This window comes from Ranitomeya imitator, chromosome 4, assembly GCF_032444005.1.
Source record: "Ranitomeya imitator isolate aRanImi1 chromosome 4, aRanImi1.pri, whole genome shotgun sequence".
Lineage (NCBI taxonomy): Eukaryota > Metazoa > Chordata > Amphibia > Anura > Dendrobatidae > Ranitomeya > Ranitomeya imitator.
This window is the reverse complement of record NC_091285.1, coordinates 498,584,048-498,606,791: the sequence shown is the minus strand read 5'-3', so window position 1 is coordinate 498,606,791 and position 22,744 is coordinate 498,584,048. Positions and strand designations below refer to the sequence as shown.

Here is a 22,744-nt window from a genome sequence, read left to right as displayed (position 1 = left end):
TCTTTAGATAGATATATCCATAGATATATAATAGAAAGGCCGATGTTTCTAAGGCTACTTTCACACTGGCGTTTTTAGCAATCCGTCGCAATCCATCGTTTTGGGAAAAAAACGGATCCTGCAAATGTGCTTGCAGGATGCGTTTTTTACCCATAGACTTGTATTAGTGACGGATCGCGACAGATGGCCACACGTCGCGTCCATCTTGCAACAGATTCGTCATGTTTTGGCGGACCGTCGGCAAGAAAAAACGTTCAAGTGAACATTTTTTTGTCCGTCGCGTCCGCCATTTTCTACTGTGCATGCACAGCCGAAACTCCGTCCCCTCCTCTACGGACTTCAGAATGGGCAGTGGATGCGTTGAAAAACTGCATCCGCTGCCCACGTCGTGCACAAATTTCACAACGTACGTCGGTACGTCGGCACGACGCATAGCGACGCACCCGTACCGACGCAAGTGTGAAAGATTCCTTAATGAGTGTTGAATTTAAAAAAAAAGTAGAAAAAACGTTTTAGGCTCCCGCGCAATTTTCTGTGACAGAGGGGGAAAGCTGACGGCCGGAGGCCAATATTTGTAGCCTACTATGAATATCAGCGCGCAGCTGTTTGCGTAGCCTTTACTGGCTATTAAAATAGGGGGACCCCCAAAAAAAAGACGTGGGGTCCCCCTATACTTTATAGCCAGAAAGGCTATGCAGATAAAGGCAGAAAGGGGTTAAAGGAGTTGTCTACTGTTATGGCAGCCCCTTCCTATTCTGAATGATTGCCCCTGTTAAAATGAAAACACCTATTCTCGCTTCCTGTGCTGTCGCCGTTCCAGGGAGGCCAGCACTCGCGTTCCCGGGACTGTCTCTGCGCCCAGTCAGTGCTGGCATCACTGTCTGAAGGTAGGGAGTGACGCAGGCAATGACTGGGTGCAGGGCTCACATGACATGTCAACCTCATATGAGTCCCAGGAATGTTTGTGCTGACATCCCTTGAACGCGCTTGTACAGGAGGTGAGTATAGCAAGTTTTTATTTTAAAAGGAACCTGTCACCTGAATTTGGCGGGACAGGTTTGCGGTCATATGGGCGGGGTTTTGGGGTGTTTGATTCACCCTTTCCTTACCCGCTGGTTGCATGCTGGCCGCAATATTGGGTTGAAGTTCATGCTGTGTCCTCCGTAGTACACGCCTGCGCAAGGCAATCAAACACCCAAAAACTCCGCCCATGAGACCACAAACTTGTCCCGCCAAATTCAGGTGACAGGTTCTCTTTAAAGGGGGCAAATATTTAAAATGAAAAGGGCTTGTACTACTGGTACACAATCCCTTTAATGCCTTGTCATTGGGCATAATGATATATGCAAAATCTAAAAGTTTTTACTATTTTTTTGTTTTTGCAAATAGTAATAATCAAGTTGTCAAATTTTCAAGGTATTAAAAAATTCAGATATGCCTGCAGAAAACTATGCAAACCTTTTATTTCTTTTTTCTTACAGTATCAGTTAACTTATGATCCATGACTGTTAGGTGTCGAGTTCCTACCGCTGCACAGGGGGAATCTCGAACCATCTCCACTGCAGTCTCCAATCTCTCCAGCGGAACCTGCTCAGCGGAGACGTCAGTCCCAGCGTCTGGCTCAAGCTGATAGTGTGCTAATTGTTACTTCTGCTTTTCCAGGCTCTGCCATTGTAGCCAGCACTGATCAGCAGCGAGCAGGCCTTTCTGGGAGTAAATCCTGCTTTTGCGAGCAGGCCTTTCTGGGAGTAAGTCCTGCTTTTCCCATACTCAGCATGCCCATGGGACGACCTCCCATTGGAGGTCGGGGGTCACATGCTCAGGTCCTGTTGCGGCTCCAATTGGACCATCAGGACGGTCCCGGAGCATTACTGCTATAAAAGGTTTGCATGGCCACTCGGCCATGCGCTAGTGTAAATTTATTTACGTGTGTGTGTGTGTAGATGAATGCCTGTCAATGGATGAAAGCTCCGAATCATTCCCATCCCTTGTGTTGTTGCCTGCTCACGAATGGTGGAAGCCACCTAGTGCCAGACAGTGCTACTCTGGACATCTAGTACACAATTCAGTGTCTCTCAGCAGCGACCAACAGTGGGGCGCCGTGCGCTTAGTGCGCTTTCTTGGCCCTAGTTAAGGTGGTTAGTGGCATCTGCCAGAGCAATGTTGTATGCACTCTTGTGCAATAAATTATTAATTCAGTTCTATCCCTGACACCACAGTAGCGGTGTCAAGCGAAAGAGGTGTAGAGGAACTGTTTCCCCGTATCTTGGGACAGAGTTCTGTGACTCCTCACTTACGCTCTCTGTGCGGTACCGCGGCCCTGTGATGCAACAGGGTTCGCTTCCTTCGCAACAGGGTTCGCTAACCCGTTTGTGTATTCACATTATACTGCCATCTAGTCTGCCATAACTGAGCAGCAGGTGTCCTTTCTGCATAGTGGATCCCGGGCTGTGAACACACTTCCAATCCTCTCTAAGGCCAGCCTCACACTCAGCGTATAAAAATATGGTCCGTAATTTACTGCCGTAATATGCAGAAAAGTCCCCAAAATAGTGGTCCATACCTCATCTGTAAGCAGGGTGTGTCAGCGTATTTTGCGCATGGCATCCTCCGTATATAATCCATATGACATCCGTACTGCAAGATTTTCTCGCAGGCTTGCAAAATCGACATACGGATATACAATGGATCCATGTTCTCAAAAAATCGTAAAAACATATATACTGTCTATATATATACTGTATATATGTATATATATATATATATATATATATTTATATATATATATATATATACAGTGGGGCAAAAAAGTATTTAGTCAGTCAGCAATAGTGCAAGTTCCACCACTTAAAAAAGATGAGAGGCGTCTGTAATTTACATCATAGGTAGACCTCAACTATGGGAGACAAACTGAGAAAAAAAAATCCAGAAAATCACATTGTCTGTTTTTTTTATCATTTTTTTTGCATATTATGGTGGAAAATAAGTATTTGGTCAGAAACAAACAATCAAGATTTCTGGCTCTCACAGACCTGTAAGAGCCAGTGGAGGAAAGAGTCTCCTCTTTCCTCCACTCATTACCTGTAGTAATGGCACCTGTTTAAACTTGTTATCAGTATAAAAAGACACCTGTGCACACCCTCAAACAGTCTGACTCCAAACTCCACTAAGACCAAAGAGCTGTCAAAGGACACCAGAAACAAAATTGTAGCCCTGCACCAGGCTGGGAAGTCTGAATCTGCAGTAGCCAACCAGCTTGGAGTGAAGAAATCAACAGTGGGAGCAATAATTAGAAAATGGAAGACATACAAGACCACTGATAATCTCCCTCGATCTGGGGCTCCACGCAAAATCCCACCCCGTGGGGTCAGAATGATCACAAGAACGGTGAGCAAAAATCCCAGAACCACGCGGGGGGACCTAGTGAATGAACTGCAGAGAGCTGGGACCAATGTAACAAGGCCTACCATAAGTAACACACTACGCCACCATGGACTCAGATCCTGCAGTGCCAGACGTGTCCCACTGCTTAAGCCAGTACATGTCCGGGCCCGTCTGAAGTTTGCTAGAGAGCATTTGGATGATCCAGAGGAGTTTTGGGAGGATGTCCTATGGTCTGATGAAACCAAACTGGAACTGTTTGGTAGAAACACAACTTGTCGTGTTTGGAGGAAAAAGAATACTGAGTTGCATCCATCAAACACCATACCTACTGTAAAGCATGGTGGTGGAAACATCATGCTTTGGGGCTGTTTCTCTGCAAAGGGGCCAGGACGACTGATCCGGGTACATGAAAGAATGAATGGGGCCATGTATCGTGAGATTTTGAGTGCAAACCTCCTTCCATCAGCAAGGGCATTGAAGATGAAACGTGGCTGGGTCTTTCAACATGACAATGATCCAAAGCACACCGCCAGGGCAACGAAGGAGTGGCTTCATAAGAAGCATTTCAAGGTCCTGGAGTGGCCTAGCCAGTCTCCAGATCTCAACCCTATAGAAAACCTTTGGAGGGAGTTGAAAGTCCGTGTTGCCAAGCGAAAAGCCAAAAACATCACTGCTCTAGAGGAGATCTGCATGGAGGAATGGGCCAACATACCAACAACAGTGTGTGGCAACCTTGTGAAGACTTACAGAAAACGTTTGACCTCTGTCATTGCCAACAAAGGATATATTACAAAGTATTGAGATGAAATTTTGTTTCTGACCAAATACTTATGTTCCACCATAATATGCAAATAAAATGTTAAAAAAACAGACAATGTGATTTTCTGGATTTTTTTTTCTCAGTTTGTCTCCCATAGTTGAGGTCTACCTATGATGTAAATTACAGACGCCTCTCATCTTTTTAAGTGGTGGAACTTGCACTATTGCTGACTGACTCAAACCCGACATGATATAAGACATGGCTTACATACAGTAAACCATCTCATATCCCTTTTTTTGCATATTCCACACTACTAATGTTAGTAGTGTGTATGTGCAAAATTTGGGGGCTCTAGCTATTAATTTAAAGGGTTAAATCGCGAAAAAAATTGTCGTGGGCTCCCGCGCAATTTTCTCTGCCAGAATGGTAAAGCCAGTGACTGAGGGCAGATATTAATAGCCTGGAAAGGGTCCATGGTTATTGCCCTCCCCCCTGGCTGAAAACATCTGCCCCCAGCCACCCCAGAAAAGGCACATCTGTAAGATGTGCCTATTCTGGCACTTGGCCACTCTCTTCCCATTCCTGTTTAGCAGTGGGATATGGGGTAATTAAGGGTCAATGTCACCTTGCTATTGTGAGGTGACATTAAGCCAGATTAATAATGGAGAGGCGTCAATTATGACACCTATTCATTATTAATCCAATAGCATGAAATGGTTAAAAAACACACACATTATTGAATGAAAATATTGCACATTACACATTATTAATGAAATAAATACACAGGTTGTTGGAATAGTTTATTATACTGGTAATCCACCTGAAGACCCTCTCTCTAAAAAAGGTAAAATAAAAAAACAATATCCCATACCTTCCGATGATCAATCTCGTCCCACGCTGTAAATCCATCTAAAGGGGTTAAATAATTTTACAAGCAGGAGCCTGCTAATGCAGCTGTGCTCCTGCCAGTAAAACCCAAGCGAATGAATGGAATGTAGGTCAATGACCTGTAGTTACCTTCAGTTGCGGTGAGGCGCCCTCTGCTGGATGTCCTCATATGAACTCGAGCCTGGGAACTTTAGGCTATTAATATCTGCCCTTAGTCACTGGCTTTATCATTCTGGCGGAGAAAATTGCGCGGGAGCCCACGCCAATTGTTTCCGCAATTTAACCCTTTAAATTAATAGCTAGAGCCCCCAAATTTTGCAGATACACACTACTAACATTGGCAGTGTGGAAGATGCAAAAAAAAAGGGATATGAGATGGTTTACTGTATGTAAACCATGTCTCATATCATGTCGGGTTTGGAAAGGAGATAGCAAAAGCCGGCAATTGAATTACCGGCTTTTAAGCTATCTAGCGCTGTATGAAATATTAATATATATACATATATGTGTCTCACTGACATATATATATATATATATATATATATATATATATATATATATATATACCCCTATACTATGTGTAGACATTAATTATAGCTATTCTATTGTAAGCTGTCAGTGTGATTTTACTGTACACCGCACTGAATTACCGGCTTTTCTATAGAACACCGCTGTGTATTTCTCGCAAGTCACACTGCTGGTCCGTGTGTAATCCGTATTTTTCTGGCCCCCATAGACTTTCATTGGCATATTTTTTGCGCAATACGGTGACAAACGCAGCATGGTGCGATTTTCTACGGCCGTAGAAGACCGTATAATACGGATGAGTAAAATACGGCTGATAGGAGCTGGGGCATAGAGAAGCATTGTACCGTATGCAATCCGTATTTTCTTTTTTTTTAAATTCTTTATTTTCAACTTTTCAAAATACATGAACAATAAAGTAGGACACATGAATCTGAGACATACTGTTACAAACTGCTGAATGGGATGGATTGAACCATACAGATGTATCAAACTGAACATTTTGTTCACCGGAGGTGTCCATAGCTTTCGGCATTTGCATGAAATTCCGGTGGAGAAGTTAGGTCACAAAGTCCGAATCATGCAACCCAAGAACTCAAAAGAAAGAAAAATAAAAAGAAACATACAAAAACACAAGAACAGAGAACAACAAAAACCATAAAAGGGGAACGGGGGGGATGGGATGTACCGGAGGAGATGAAATGGTCAAATAGAACTTCCTGAATAACAAATCTCTCGTCTGAAGAAGACGGGTATAAGAAGACCATAAACCAGCAAGAAATAATCAGGTAGTTTCGACCAACTGGGAAAGAGTGCTAGAGAGAATATCAAATAATACTAAGACAACCAGGTGAATGAGCAGTGCCCGGGTCCATCACAGTGCAGTGTTGATGAACATGAGGAAATCGCGGGTGAACAAACTTGTGTAGCTAAGAAAAATAGCTAATGGAAGGCAATGAAGTAGAATTAGATGATATTTGCCATGGCAACCATGTCCGAAAGAATTTATCGTGTGAATGAGAATCCCAGCTGGACAACTCCTCCATCCTACAGATGTCCTGGACTTTTTTGGTCCATTCATCAATGTGAGGGGGGGTCGTTTGTCTCCAATGTAAGGAGATCAAGTGTTTGGCTGCGGCTATTAGGAGAGGGATAAGGTCATGTTTTTTCGGCTTGTATGACTTCGTGGGAAGCGACAGTAGTACTTCTTGGGGTGTTAGGTTCTGTGTTATTAAGCCAATTTGGTGGGGTCGGTTGAAGATATCTTTCCAGAATTTAGTGATAATTGGGCATGACCAGAATATGTGTGATAACGAGCCCTTTGACTTCATACATCTCCAACAGAGAGGAGAGTCTGAGAGGCCCAGGTGATAGAGCGACTCGGGGGTTCTATACCATCTGGAAAGGACTTTAAAAGCATTCTCCTGTAACAGGACACATCTTGAAAACCCGTGTGAGTGTCCTAGCACTTGCTCTGTTTCCCTACTGGAGAGAGATATGTTCAACTCAGACTCCCAAGAGGATATATATAAGGGTTTAAATTTAGTTTTAGGGGAGATTAAGTTATGATATAGTTTAGATATTAATTTAGGGGGTGTGGGATTGAGTTTGAGTATAAGTTCCAACCAAAGCCAGTCTGGGTTGTTTTGGATGTTTGACTTGAGTTTAGACATAATGTGTTGTACATGGTGTACTTGTATGAAATCTCGGGGTCGCTTCCTGGCGTCTCGAGGCCAACTATTTGTATAGTTGATTTGATTGGAAAGTAAGTGAGAAATTGGGAGGTTCGGCAAGGAATCCCAGAGGTCAAATGCATATATCTATTTTGGTTCGATGAACCAGGGCACGACCCCCAGAGGCATGTTATCTAGAAAGAGACAATGTGGCCAGTTGTTTGGAATCAGCTTCCTCCTAATAGACAGTGTGTTGCTGGTTATTCCTTCTAGGGAATTTTGCGGAGGGACGGCCGAGGTCCAGAGGTATTTTCCAGCCCTACCTCCCAGTAATAGGAGTTCAAGGTTAGGTTTTTTTTTGGGGAAGTCTAGGTTTGACCAGATATATCCATCTGGCCAAATGGATTGCCCAGTAGTAAGTCTCAAAATGAGGGAGTCCAAGGCCTCCTTTCTTTTTCGGGAGTGAGAGGATTTTGAATGGGAGTCTAGGTCTTCTGCCCCTCCAAACATACCCTTTGACTATTTTGTTGATTGAGGTGAAAAAGGTCTTGGGAAGGGGTATAGGAACCATGTTCATATGATAGAATATTTTTGGTAGAATGTATGATTTGATTATGTTTATCCTCCCAATCCAAGAGATGTATGGTAAGTCATAGGCTTTAAGGAGTGTTTGGAGATTGTCCATAAGGGGTTCAAAATTGTGTTTGTACAGAGTAGAGGGGTCTGCAGTAAGAAATACACCTAGGTATTTCAATTTATCTGTGAGCCATTTGAAGGGGGTAGACTTTTTGAGATACAGGACTACCTCATCTGGTAATGAAACGTTCATGACTTCTGATTTGTGCATATTTACTTTGAAGTTGGAGATGATCCCAAACTTGTCAAGAAGTTTCGAGATAGAGGGGAATGCAGTCTTAGGGTTTGAGATCAAGATCATAAGATCGTCTGCGAAAGCAGCTGTTTTAAATTCTGTGTGTTCCACGGTTAGTCCCCTTATCGACCCCTCCTGTCTTATTCTCTGTATTAACGTCTCCATAACTAACACAAAAAGAGTTGGGGAAAGAGGGCAGCCTTGCCTGGTCCCATTTCCAATCCCAAAAGGATCCGAAAGCAGCCCGTTGACTCTAACTCTAGCGGTTGGAACTGAATACAGAGTCATGATGGCATCAATAAGAGGTTGTGGGAAGTCAAACTTCCGTAGAGTGCATACCATGTAGTGACAACTGACTCTGTCAAAAGCCTTCTCGGCGTCAGTTGATGAGAGAGCCAACGGGGTTCCGGAGCGTCTGGCATGTGAGATGGCTAAAATAATTTTTAATGTGTTGTCCTTCCCTTCACGACCTCTGACAAAACCCACTTTGTCAGGGTGTATCAAGGACTCAAGAACACTGTTAATCCTAGATGCAAGAATTTTAGCCCAAAGTTTTAGATCAGAGTTCAATAAAGATATTGGGCGATAGTTGCTGCATTGACTACCATCTCTCCCGTCTTTGGGGATAACAGATATGTGTGCTTCTAAAGTCTGTTTGGTTGGGGGATTTCCTGCAAGAAAGGAGTTAAATAGGGAAGTCAGATGTGGGAGGAGTAGGTCCAAAATTTTTTTATAATATGACACTGGGAAGCCATCTTGACCAGGAGTTTTATTAGTTGCCATATTTTGTAAAGTGTCGCTAATTTCTTGACTGGTGACCTGAGACAGAAGAGCCGCATGGTCTTTGGGTTGAACCTATGGGAGGGAAAGGGGGGCTGTTATGTAGGCAATCCAGTGACACAGTGTGCCAGCAATCAGAGCACATACAGTGATTTGATAATAACCCAAAAACAATAGAACGAGCTCTGAGACGTGGAATCTCTGTAGACCGCAATACCTGAACCTATCCTAAACACAACTAAAGGCAGCTGTGGATTGCGCCTGTCACTACCTATGCAACTCGGCACAGCCTGAGGAGCTGACTAGCCTGAAGATAGAAAAACAAGCCTGACTTGCCTCAGAGAAATACCCCAAAGGAAAAGGCAGCCCCCCACATATAATGACTGTTAGCAAGATGAAAAGACAAACGTAGGGATGAAATAGATTCAGCAAAGTGAGGCCCGATATTCTAGATAGAGCGAGGATAGCAAAGAGAACTTTGCAGTCTACAAAAAACCCTAAAGCAAAAAACCACGCAAAGGGGGCAAAAAGACCCACCGTGCCGAACTAACGGCACGGCGGTGCACCCTTTGCGTCTCAGAGCTTCCAGCAAAAACGAATAGACAAGCTGGACAGAAAAAGTAGCAACAAAAGCAAAGAAACACTTATCTAAGCAGAGCAGCAGGCCACAGGAAAGATCCAGAAGCTCAGGTCCAACACTGGAACATTGACAAGGAGCAAGGAAGACAGAATCAGGTGGAGTTAAATAACAAAGCAGCCAACGAGCTCACCAGAACACCTGAGGGAGGAAGCTCAGAAGCTGCAGTACCACTTGTGACCACAGGAGTGAATTCAGCCACAGAATTCACAACAGTACCCCCCCCCTTGAGGAGGGGTCACCGAACCCTCACCAGAGCCCCCAGGCCGACCAGGATGAGCCACATGAAAGGCACGAACAAGATCTGGGGCATGGACATCAGAGGCAAAAACCCAGGAATTATCATCCTGAGCATAACCCTTCCATTTAACCAGATACTGGAGTTTCCGTCTAGAAACACGAGAATCCAAAATTTTCTCCACAATATACTCCAATTCCCCCTCCACCAAAACCGGGGCAGGAGGTTCAACAGATGGAACCATAGGTGCCACGTATCTCCGCAACAACGACCTATGGAATACATTATGTATGGAAAAGGAGTCTGGGAGGGTCAGACGAAAAGACACAGGATTGAGAATCTCAGAAATCCTATACAGACCAATAAAACGAGGTTTAAATTTAGGAGAGGAAACCTTCATAGGAATATGACGAGAAGATAACCAAACCAGATCCCCAACACGAAGTCGGGGACCCACACGGCGTCTGCGATTAGCGAAAAGTTGAGCCTTCTCCTGGGACAAGGCCAAATTGTCCACTACCTGAGTCCAGATCTGCTGCAACCTGTCCACCACAGAATCCACACCAGGACAGTCCGAAGACTCAACCTGTCCTGAAGAGAAACGAGGATGGAACCCAGAATTGCAGAAAAATGGAGAGACCAAGGTAGCCGAGCTGGCCCGATTATTAAGGGCGAACTCAGCCAACGGCAAAAAGGACACCCAATCATCCTGGTCTGCAGAAACAAAACATCTCAGATATGTCTCCAAGGTCTGATTGGTTCGTTCGGTCTGGCCATTAGTCTGAGGATGGAAAGCCGAGGAAAAAGACAGGTCAATGCCCATCCTGCCACAAAAGGCTCGCCAAAACCTCGAAACAAACTGGGAACCTCTGTCAGAAACAATATTCTCAGGAATGCCATGCAAACGAACCACATGCTGGAAGAACAAAGGCACCAAATCAGAGGAGGAAGGCAATTTAACCAAGGGCACCAGATGGACCATTTTAGAAAAGCGATCACAGACCACCCAAATGACTGACATCTTTTGAGAAACGGGAAGGTCAGAAATGAAATCCATTGAAATATGTGTCCAAGGCCTCTTTGGGACCGGCAAGGACAAAAGCAACCCACTGGCACGTGAACAGCAGGGCTTAGCCCTAGCACAAATCCCACAGGACTGCACAAAAGTACGTACATCCCGTGACAGAGATGGCCACCAGAAGGATCTAGCCACTAACTCTCTGGTACCAAATATTCCAGGATGACCAGCCAACACCGAACAATGAAGTTCAGAGATAACTTTAGTAGTCCACCTATCAGGGACGAACAGTTTCTCCGCCGGACAACGATCAGGTTTATTCGCCTGAAATTTTTGCAACACTCGCCGCAAATCAGGGGAGATGGCAGACACAATGACTCCTTCCTTGAGGATACTCGCCGGCTCAGATGAACCCGGAGAGTCGGGCACAAAACTCCTAGACAGAGCATCCGCCTTCACATTTTTAGAGCCTGGAAGGTACGAAATCACAAAATCGAAGCGGGCAAAAAATAACGACCAACGGGCCTGTCTAGGATTCAAGCGCTTGGCAGACTCGAGATAAGTAAGGTTCTTATGATCAGTCAATACCACCACGCGATGCTTAGCTCCTTCAAGCCAATGACGCCATTCCTCGAATGCCCACTTCATGGCCAGCAACTCTCGGTTGCCCACATCATAATTACGCTCAGCAGCCGAAAACTTCCTGGAAAAGAAAGCACATGGTTTCAACACTGAGCAACCAGAACCTCTCTGTGACAAAACCGCCCCTGCTCCAATCTCAGAAGCATCAACCTCGACCTGGAACGGAAGAGAAACATCTGGTTGACACAACACAGGGGCAGAACAAAAACGATGCTTCAACTCCTGAAAAGCTTCCACAGCAGCAGAAGACCAATTAACCAAATCAGCACCCTTCTTGGTCAAATCGGTCAATGGTTTGGCAATGCTAGAAAAATTACAGATGAAGCGACGATAAAAATTAGCAAAGCCCAGGAATTTTTGCAGACTTTTCAGAGATGTCGGCTGAGTCCAATCCTGGATGGCTTGGACCTTAACCGGATCCATCTCGATAGTAGCAGGGGAAAAGATGAACCCCAAAAATGAAACTTTCTGCACACCGAAGAGACACTTTGATCCCTTCACAAACAAAGAATTAGCACGCAGGACCTGGAAAACCATTCTGACCTGCTTCACATGAGAGTCCCAATCATCTGAGAAGATCAAGATGTCATCCAAGTAAACAATCAGGAATTTATCCAGATACTCACGGAAGATGTCATGCATAAAAGACTGAAACACAGATGGAGCATTGGCAAGTCCGAACGGCATCACTAGATACTCAAAATGACCCTCGGGCGTATTAAATGCAGTTTTCCATTCATCTCCTTGCCTGATTCTCACCAGATTATACGCACCACGAAGATCTATCTTAGTGAACCAACTAGCCCCCTTAATCCGAGCAAACAAGTCAGATAACAATGGCAAGGGATACTGAAATTTAACAGTGATCTTATTAAGAAGGCGGTAATCAATACATGGTCTCAGCGAACCATCCTTCTTGGCTACAAAAAAGAACCCTGCTCCCAGTGGTGATGACGATGGGCGAATATGTCCCTTCTGCAGGGATTCCTTCACATAACTGCGCATAGCGGAGTGTTCAGGCACAGATAAATTAAATAATCGACCTTTAGGGAATTTATTACCAGGAATCAAATTGATAGCACAATCACAATCCCTATGCGGAGGTAGGGCATCGGACTTGGGCTCTTCAAATACATCCTGATAATCAGACAAGAACTCTGGGACCTCAGAAGGAGTGGATGACGAAATAGACAAAAATGGAACATCACCATGTACCCCCTGACAACCCCAGCTGGATACCGACATAGAGTTCCAATCCAATACTGGATTATGGGTTTGCAGCCATGGCAACCCCAACACGACCACATCATGCAGATTATGTAGCACCAGAAAGCGAATAACTTCCTTATGTGCAGGAGCCATGCACATGGTCAGCTGGGTCCAGTACTGAGGTTTATTCTTGGCCAAAGGTGTAGCATCAATTCCTCTCAACGGAATAGGACACCGCAAAGGCTCCAAGAAAAACCCACAACGTTTAGCATAATCCAAATCCATCAGATTCAGGGCAGCGCCTGAATCCACAAACGCCATGACAGAATACGATGACAAAGAGCATATCAAGGTAATGGACAGAAGGAATTTGGATTGTACAGTACCAATGACGGCAGACCTATCGAACCGCTTAGTGCGCTTAGGACAATCAGAAATAGCATGAGTGGAATCACCACAGTAGAAACACAGACCATTCAGACGTCTGTGTTCTTGCCGTTCAACTCTGGTCATAGTCCTATCGCACTGCATAGGCTCAGGTTTAATCTTAGACAATACCGCCAAATGGTGCACAGATTTACGCTCGCGCAAGCGTCGACCGATCTGAATGGCCAAAGACATAGACTCATTCAAACCAGCAGGCATAGGAAAACCCACCATGACATCCTTAAGAGCCTCAGAGAGACCCTTTCTGAACAAAGCTGCCAGCGCAGATTCATTCCACAGAGTGAGTACAGACCACTTCCTAAATTTCTGACAATATACTTCTATATCATCCTGACCCTGGCACAAAGCCAGCAAATTTTTCTCAGCCTGATCCACTGAATTAGGCTCATCGTAAAGCAATCCGAGCGCCAGGAAAAACGCATTTACATTACTCAATGCAGGGTCTCCTGGCGCAAGAGAAAATGCCCAGTCCTGAGGGTCGCCGCGCAAAAAAGAAATAATAATCAAAACCTGTTGAATAGGATTACCAGAAGAATGAGGTTTCAAGGCCAGAAATAGCTTACAATTATTTTTGAAATTAAGAAACTTAGTTCTATCACCAAAAAACAAATCAGGAATAGGAATTCTTGGTTCTAACATAGATTTCTGATCAATAGTATCTTGAATCCTTTGTACATTTGTAACGAGATTATCCATTGAAGAGCACAGACCCTGAATATCCATGTCCACACCTGTGTCCTGAAACACCCAAATGTCTAGGGGAAAAAAAAGACTGAACACAGAGCTCAGGGCCGGCGTCAGCACCCGGCGTACCCGGGCAAATGCCGGGGCCCTGGCGAGATGGGGGGGGCCCATTTACGGTGCGCAGCTGCAGCCGGAATACTCACCTCTGGGAGTCGGGACCGTCTGTCACCATGGATACGCAGCCAGAGTCACTTCCGGGCCGTGCCTGCTGCTGGGACTGAGTTTCACACAGCTGCCTGCAATACTCACCAGTCACCGCCGGCGCCGCCATCACCATGGATATGAGTCACTTCCGGGCCGGCGGCGGCGGTCGCTCTGTCCTGACACTTCTGGCTGCTGTAATCCACGCGTCCACCATCCAGGAGTCCAGCGGCAGCGCAGGTGCAGTGGCAGCGCCAAGAAGAAAGACGAGCGGAGCAGGAGGCAGGAGCAGCAGTCAGGTGCACGGACGGTGCACCCGGTCCCAGGCGCAGGCTGTGTCCCCAATGGAAACAACGGCGAGTGAGTGAGTCTTCCTCCAAGTTCATGGACCTGGTCCCAATGCATTGCGGGGATGGGGGGGTCTTTATGGCAGCCTGCTGTGAGCCAGGCCTGGTTGACTAGTCCTAGCCTAGACTGTCTATACTAAATGGCTGGCAGTCTGTGCGCTATATACTACGTGGGTTGTGCTATATACTGCGTCTGCGTGGGCTGTGCTATACACTACGTGAGCTGTGCTATATACTACGTAGCTGAGCAATATATTACGTGGCTGGGCAATATACTACGTGGCTTCGTTATATACTGCGTGAGCTGTGCTATATACTATTGAGCTGTGCTATATACTACGGGGGATGTGCTATATACTACGTAGCTGTGCAATATACTACGTAGCTGTGCAATATACTACGTGGCTGTGCTATATACTATGTGGCTGTCCTATATACTACATGGATGTGCTATATACTACGTGGCTTGGCAATATACTACGTGGCTCTGTTATATACTATGTGGGCTGTGTTATATACTACGTGGCCTGTGTTATATAATACGTGGGCTGGGCTATATACTGCGTGGGCTGGGCTATACACTGGGTGGGCTGTGCTATACACTGCGTGGGCTGTGCTATATAATACGTGGGCTGTGTTATACAGTGCGTGGGCTGTGCTATATACTACGTGGGCTGTGTTATACACTGCGTGGGCTGTGCTATATACTATGTGGGCTGTGTTATATACTACGTGGCTGTGCTATATACTACATGGCTGTGCTATATGCTACGTGGCTGTTATATGCTACATGGCTGTGCTATATGCTATGTGGGCTGTGTTATATGCTACCTGGCTGTGGTATATTTCTCTGCTGTATCTGTGCATCATGAATCGTGGTATGTGTTAAAGAGGGGGGCCCACTGAGGCTCTTTCGCCCGGGGCCCACAAAAACCTGGAGCCGGCCCTGACAGAGCTGAGAAAAAAAAATGATGTCAGAACTTCTTTTTTCCCTCTATTGAGAATCATTAGGTTGGCTCCTTGTACTGTTATGTAGGCAATCCAGTGACACAGTGTGCCAGCAATCAGAGCACATACAGTGATTTGATAATAACCCAAAAACAATAGAACGAGCTCTGAGACGTGGAATCTCTGTAGACCGCAATACCTGAACCTATCCTAAACACAACTAAAGGCAGCTGTGGATTGCGCCTGTCACTACCTATGCAACTCGGCACTGCCTGAGGAGCTGACTAGCCTGAAGATAGAAAAACAAGCCTGACTTGCCTCAGAGAAATACCCCAAAGGAAAAGGCAGCCCCCCACATATAATGACTGTTAGCAAGATGAAAAGACAAACGTAGGGATGAAATAGATTCACCAAAGTTAGGCCCGATATTCTAGATAGAGCGAGGATAGCAAAGAGAACTTTGCAGTCTACAAAAAACCCTAAAGCAAAAAACCACGCAAAGGGGGCAAAAAGACCCACCATGCCGAACTAACGGCACGGCGGTGCACCCTTTGCGTCTCAGAGCTTCCAGCAAAAACGAATAGACAAGCTGGACAGAAAAAGTAGCAACAAAAGCAAAGAAACACTTATCTAAGCAGAGCAGCAGGCCACAGGAAAGATCCAGAAGCTCAGGTCCAACACTGGAACATTGACAAGGAGCAAGGAAGACAGAATCAGGTGGAGTTAAATAACAAAGCAGCCAACGAGCTCACCAGAACACCTGAGGGAGGAAGCTCAGAAGCTGCAGTACCACTTGTGACCACAGGAGTGAATTCAGCCACAGAATTCACAACAGGGGGCTAAGAATTCCTTGATCCTGTCTGTCGCCGCCACACAGTCTTTCATGGGTTCGGGGGATTCTAAATTATAGAGGGATTGGTAGTAGCGTCTGAACGCCTCAGCAATATCTTCGGATCTGTCGACCTTCGTGTTTGGATCTATGTATACTTGCTTTATAAATTTACTATCCTTCTGTTTTTTGAGAAGGTGGGAGGTCAGCTTGCTATTTTTGTTCCCGTGCATATAGAATCGATGTCTACAATGCATGAAGATCTTAGCAGATTTGATATTAAGCAAGTCCTTTAATTTGACGCGAAGGTCGACTAGTTCCCGTTGGAGATTTTGCGTGCCAGTTTTTTTATGGAGACGTTCTGTGATTGCGATTTGATGTAAAAGAGACATCATCTCTTTATCTCTCTGTTTTTTTTGCGTGAGCTCCGATTGAAATGAGTTCTCCCCGGAGTACTGCTTTGTGAGCCTCCCATATGTTGGGTGTTAGTGAGCCATCTGTAACATTTTCTATAAAATATCGCGAAAGCGCGTACTTTATTTCCTCTAGGTTTTGTGGGTTATCCAATAGGGATTCATTTAGTCTCCAAGATGTTGCGGGACGGGGTAAGGTGTCAATAGCAATGTCTATGAAAATCGGTGCGTGGTCTGAGATTGTGATTGAGCCTATGCTGGCGGATTTAATTAGATTTAAGAATCGCGATTGTGTCAAAAGGAGGTCAATACGATGGTAGGATGAGTGGGGGGGGGAGAAAAAGTGAAGTCTTTAGTGGTAGGATGGATAATACGCCATGGGTCAATGAGATGTAGGGTGGATAGTTTGTTCAGGAGGTTATGCCTTAATTTTTGAGAAACAAAGGACAGACCACTTGAGGAGTCAATCTCGGGATTTAAGGTGATGTTAAAATCCCCTCCTATAATTAATAATCCCTCGGTGAAAAGTTGTAGTACCTCTAGTGTTTTCGTTATCCACTGAACCTGGTGTTTATTGGGTGCATAGAGGTTGGCGAATGTGACCAAGGTATTGGCAAAATGCCCCTTAACAAAAATATATCTCCCCTCATGGTCACTGAGTATGTCCTTGGGCGAGAACGGTACACCTTTTTTTAGTGTTATACTAACACCCTTGGACGCAGAAGAGTTGCAGCTATTGAACCAGGTTGGATATGGGGAGAAGGAGGTGTTAGGTACCCTTCCGCTTTTGAAGTGTGTTTCTTGGAGGAAGGCTACTTGAGTTTTTTGTTTTTTTAGGAGATTGAGAATTTGGTTTCTTTTTGCGGGCGTGTTAAGGCCTTTTACGTTAAAGGAGGCAACTGTGATGGACCCAGAGCTCACCTTACTATTCGCACTCATCATGTCCTGAAGAGAAGATTATCCCATCTCGGTACCTGGGAGAAGAGGGAAAAAACGTGAACAACAAAATATATACATTTAAATCCTCGCCCATCGCAGGGGGGAGGGGAAGAATACCCAGACATAGGCGAGGGGTAGTCCAAGTTGTGATCTGGTCTATAGCAATGAAAAAAGACATTATAGTGATTTAAAGATAAAAACCTTAGAGAGGCAGAGGTAGTTATCTGAAAAAACAAAACAGTCCAAACAACTACTCTATTTTACCAAATAAAGGGCATGAGGAGGAATAGGGTTTTCATGGTGGGTGTTTCTTAGGATCTTGTTTCTTGACTTTAGGAGAAGTGTGTTTCTTCTTTTGCGACCATTCCAAGATGAAATGATTTTATACAGATTATTGAACTCGGCGGTGACTACGAATGTTTTTATTGTTTATAACATGATGTACTGATTTGAGTTTCATACACAAAAGTTCATTTTGAAGGTAAAACAAGAACTCTTGGTTAATAATGAAAAGTTTGTACAATGATAAGTCAATAAATTAAATATGTTTCATTGTCAAGGGCTCTGCTTATTGACAATTAATGGGAAAGTTCAATGTTACATACAGTATGTGGTTCCTTACCAGCAGCTCTGATACCTACCGGTTTAATAACTCTTATATACAGTGTGCCTATGTGTCCATCACATGGCCAGGATTTGGTAATAAACAAAGAGGACTATACTGGATGACAGCAATCAAAGAAATTGCAAAGATGAAGAATTGATAAAATAAATTGGAAAATTGTATGATTTTCCATTATATAATAACTCATTTTCTGAAACCATAAAAGTCATTTTACTTTGAGTAACTTGTAATAAATTTAGCAAACAATGTCAGACTTTTGTTGTTTTTATTTAGCCAGAGCAGCGTGGCATGTTTATGCCAGATTGTTACTGGAGGAGTATGCACACATGATGTCCTTTTAAAGTGGGAGGACCCTCTGAGCAGAGGCGTTTCTAGGGTTTTGGTTCAGGGGGGCGAAGCTTCTGAGTGGGCCCCTAACCAGGTGACCTTCAATACAATTCGGTGACATGCCCTAATAGTGGAGGAGAACCTCAGCAGATGACAGCGCTGTCACTGAAGATAATCTCTATATAACTACCAACATGGATATTACCGCCATATGGTTAGTGGTAAATACCAGACCTACAGAACATATAAGGCCGGTGTCACACTAGCGAGTTTTACGGACGTATGAGTGCATAAAATACGTCCGTAAAATACGCATTACACACGGCCCAATGATTCTCAATGAGGCAGCTCCTATCAGCCGTATATTACGCATCCTTATTATACGGTCTTGTACGGCCGTAGAAAATCGCAGCATGCTGCGTTTGTCAGCGTATTGCGCAAATATGCCAATGCAAGTCTATGGGGGCACGCAAAATATGGAATGCATATGGACCATGCGTGTGACTTGCGAGAAATACGCTACACTCTGGCAGGTGCCAGGAAATGTCCCAAGGCCTCAATCAGGAAGCTGAGACATGCTAATTAGCTGAAAAAGCCAGACAGTGAACCCGGAAGTCTGCTGCCTGCCTCCACGGAGTGAGAATCAGCATGGCTAACATAATTAATGTAGACATGCTCATCATTTTAGTGCAAGAAAGGCCAGTAATTCGGGACCAGAGAGATCCCAACTACGCCAACAGGGCCCAAAAAGAGGCAGCATGGAGGAGTATATGTGGGTCCCTATTCCCACATTATGAGTAGCAGCCACGTGAGGCACAGAGCCAAATAAGTACACTCATGTTTGTGAATTGATTTTATTGTGAAACAGCAGTACCTAACTCCTTTGAAGTATTTTTCCTAAAATTGTTAATTATTTCAGAAATTAATTTATATAACACCATTAAGTCCCTGGTGCTGTACATGAGAAACGGCTTAAATACAAGGTTTTTTCAGATGTGCCTTACAGTGTTAAACAGCAAAAATGTATACTGGGATAGAGAAAAGCGGACTTTGTCCTTGTAGCCTTACATTCAATTTTTTATAATTTTTCACAATTACTAATAAATGTATTCAACAAATGCATATTCCTAGGCTACACTAAAATCGGTGTAGTCAATTACACCTTGTATGACCACTGTGCATAATGGCGTAATCAATTATTTTACTCTATTTTGTTGCAGTGGTTGATGTGATGAGAAGATGGCGGAGCATCCACGATCAATATAGGAGGGAGAGGCAGCAGCGTGAAAGGAGTGGGTCTGGCGCACCTCCTACCAAAAATAAATATATCTATTATGATCTTTTGACCTTCTTGAATCCCAGCATGGACCTCAGAGAATAAGTACAAACCTCACAACACATTTTCCACATATGTTTAGAATGGTCAGACATTTTTTTGTTTTAATTTTCATATATACTTTCATTACAGAACACAGTCTAACCTCACTGAGAGGGAGACAGGGTCAGATTCGGAGGTGGTCATAGACCCAGTTGGGGAAGGAGGAGAGGTGGCAGGTCCATCTTCAGAAGCGTCATATGCCGTCCCTCCAGGATCCTCATCTTCCACACATTCAGCTCCAGCAGCACCTTGCCAAGATGGTGCCCCACCAACAACATCAGCAGCAGCAGCACAAGCAAGCCAGGGTGATCCTGCCAACAGCAGCAGCCCTACTGTTGCCCTGGAGCACTCACCACAGGCTGCAGTGATGTCACAGCGTGCTCGCCGCAGAAGAGAGCTAATCCAAAGTAGGAGAAATATTGATGCTGGGGTGTTGAACTACCTGGCAAGGGTTAGTGAGGATGATGTTGAGGAGGGTTTTACGAGGAGCCTGGCCCAGTATTTACGTCCCCTAGAGCGTGAGGTGAGGCTTCGTGTGAGAGGGTGCATTCAGATCCTTATTGATGCATGCACCCCCCCAAATAACCCATATCAGCTTATGGAGTCTATTGAAAATTTGCAGCTGTCATCACGTAATCTCCTGCAGCTGCAAAGATGTCAACAGGTGCATGCTCAAAAGGGATTTGAAGCACCCCCTCCACGTGAGCCTACACCTCAACTCCTACCCACACCAAACCCACCATGGCAACCTCAGTACCATATGGCCGACTATCATCAACCTTCCCAATATGGCCACTAGTCCAGACCCGGTGCTGGAAGCTGGTCCCAACCTGGGTTTGAACGACATGGCCATATTGGGGTTGGATATAATTCCAGGCCATATTTTCTCCAACCTGAGGGATTTGCTCAGAATCCTTATGGCCATTACTCAACTGGCCCACATGAGTCAAGGCCGAATGTTCCTCCAGCCTACACATCATCCACACAGGGTGAAGGACAATTGGGCCAAGAAAGGCCACCTGATCGGGACCCTGACCTACCCCCATCTCCACCACCTACTTACCAAAATCTGTGATTTTTGTTTGTGTGTGTTTTGTGGACATACTGTATCCATGTGCTCTTTATGTTTGTGCTGTCATAGCACTTTGTTATGATGTTCTAGTTCTTGAAAAACAAAAAAAGAATTCAATTTGCTGGAAAAAGCAACATAAGTTTACAAAACAAAATTTAATTTTCATCAAAAAGGCTTTTGCGTTAAGTAAAAATTATCATATAAAGCCTAATTATGGTTGTGGTCCAATCATTCTTACATCACACACACATGCTGTGCTTATAACCATATGTGAATTAAGTAAATACAACACACAGAGTTTTGCTTCGAAAGTTTAAATGTTTTGGCCAAATTAGAATATATTTATAAGCAAAATAAATCATACATGCAAAACTGCATAATCTTGCCAGGGAGTGGCACCATGAGGAGAAAAAAAATAATTTGTGAATACATCCCTAACTTTTAGGCCAGAAAGGGGAGGAGGAGGGCCATGTGGTGTAGGCCTAATCACATTGCTCAACAGGTGTTCCCCAATATCAGCTGAGGAACAATCATGGATGCAGGTAAAATTGTGCAAAATAACACAGGCTTTTATTACTTCATTTATTGTTGCCTCACTGAGCTGAATGGCAGACTGGAGAACACGCCATTTTGCTGCCAGAATCCCAAAGGTGCCCTCCACCAGTCTCCGCGCCCTGGAAAGCCTCAAATTAAAGACCCTCCGCCGGTGGTCCAGGTTGCGCTGGGGATAAGGCCTCATGACGTGCCTTGTCAGTTGGAAGGCCTCATCTTCAACAAGAACAAAAGGCACTGCTTCCGCATTGGAGCCTGGGAGTTGTTGTGGTGGTGGCAGGTCTAACTGGTTGTCACGTAGCCGCCGACCCATAATAGATGAATTGAAGACCCTAGAGTCTCCAGTTCGCCCATAGGCCCCAATGTCTACAATTATAAACCTGTAGTTACTGTCAACAACAGCTAACAGAACTACAGAGAAAAACTGCTTATAATTCTAGAATTGGGAGCCAGAGTTCTGCAGCTTACGCACCCTGATATTTTTCCCATCCACAGCTCCAATGTAGCTAGGGAAGTCACAAGTGTTCTCAAATCCACTGGCAATTTTGATCCAATCCTCCTGTTTGGGCTCAGGCATAACAGGTTCCTGAAGTTTAGCCCATATTTGAATACAGGTTGAACGCACAATGCCCAATCAGAAACTCCAGGTGTAGTCCCGCATATGACAAGCCAGTGGACAGGAAGCTGAAAGACAAATAAAGATAATATTAGGTATGTAACAAGAGTACAAACAAAACATGAAAAAGCACAAGTGCATAGTATTTTTTCTAAAACATTATTTACACTATAAAATTGTACATTTCCCATGGTTACTTTACTAGAACATTAACCACAGTTTGGTTGATTTGCTTGTGCCCTAATGTACACATATACTTTCAAGAACCGGCTAGAACACAACACATAAAAAAAACATCAACATACAGTATGTGAGAATGTTGAATACATACCGTAATGTAAGAAGAAGACGCTCCTCAGTGGATATGGCTTTGCGCATCCTTGTGTCCTGATAGTTGATACCTGGACGTAAGATCTCCAATAAGATATCGAAGGTACTGATGGTCATACGACAGTACAGATAGAACTTGTCAGGATGTGACCTCAAAGCTGTATAGAGCCTCTCAAAATGTCCTTTTCTGAGGCGTTGGGTCAATAGAGGATGCACCCACAATCTTTGTCTCCTCCTTCGCGGATCAACAATCACAGGATATGGCTGTCCAAAGCGACGCGACAACAGCCAGTGAAACAACACCAGCTGAGTTGTGCTTAAAGACACATGGTCAGACATATTTTGAAGGTAAGACCAACACAGCCAAAATAAGCACAACAACTAAATGGGCAGATGGGAGGGTGCCACCTG

General features: G+C 44.5%; 1 long non-coding RNA gene across 1 annotated transcript in view; it reads left to right on the top strand.

Moving 5' to 3' along the window:
• The window catches only part of LOC138674223 (uncharacterized), a 53,377-nt gene extending 32,333 nt beyond the window's left edge, over positions 1 to 21,044 (top strand). Inside the window, exons 2-3 of the long non-coding RNA XR_011320537.1 lie at positions 19,606 to 19,766; positions 19,854 to 21,044. This is a non-coding gene — a long non-coding RNA (uncharacterized lncRNA). The remainder of the gene's footprint in view (positions 1 to 19,605; positions 19,767 to 19,853) is intronic.
• Positions 21,045 to 22,744: the final 1,700 nt, after the last annotated feature.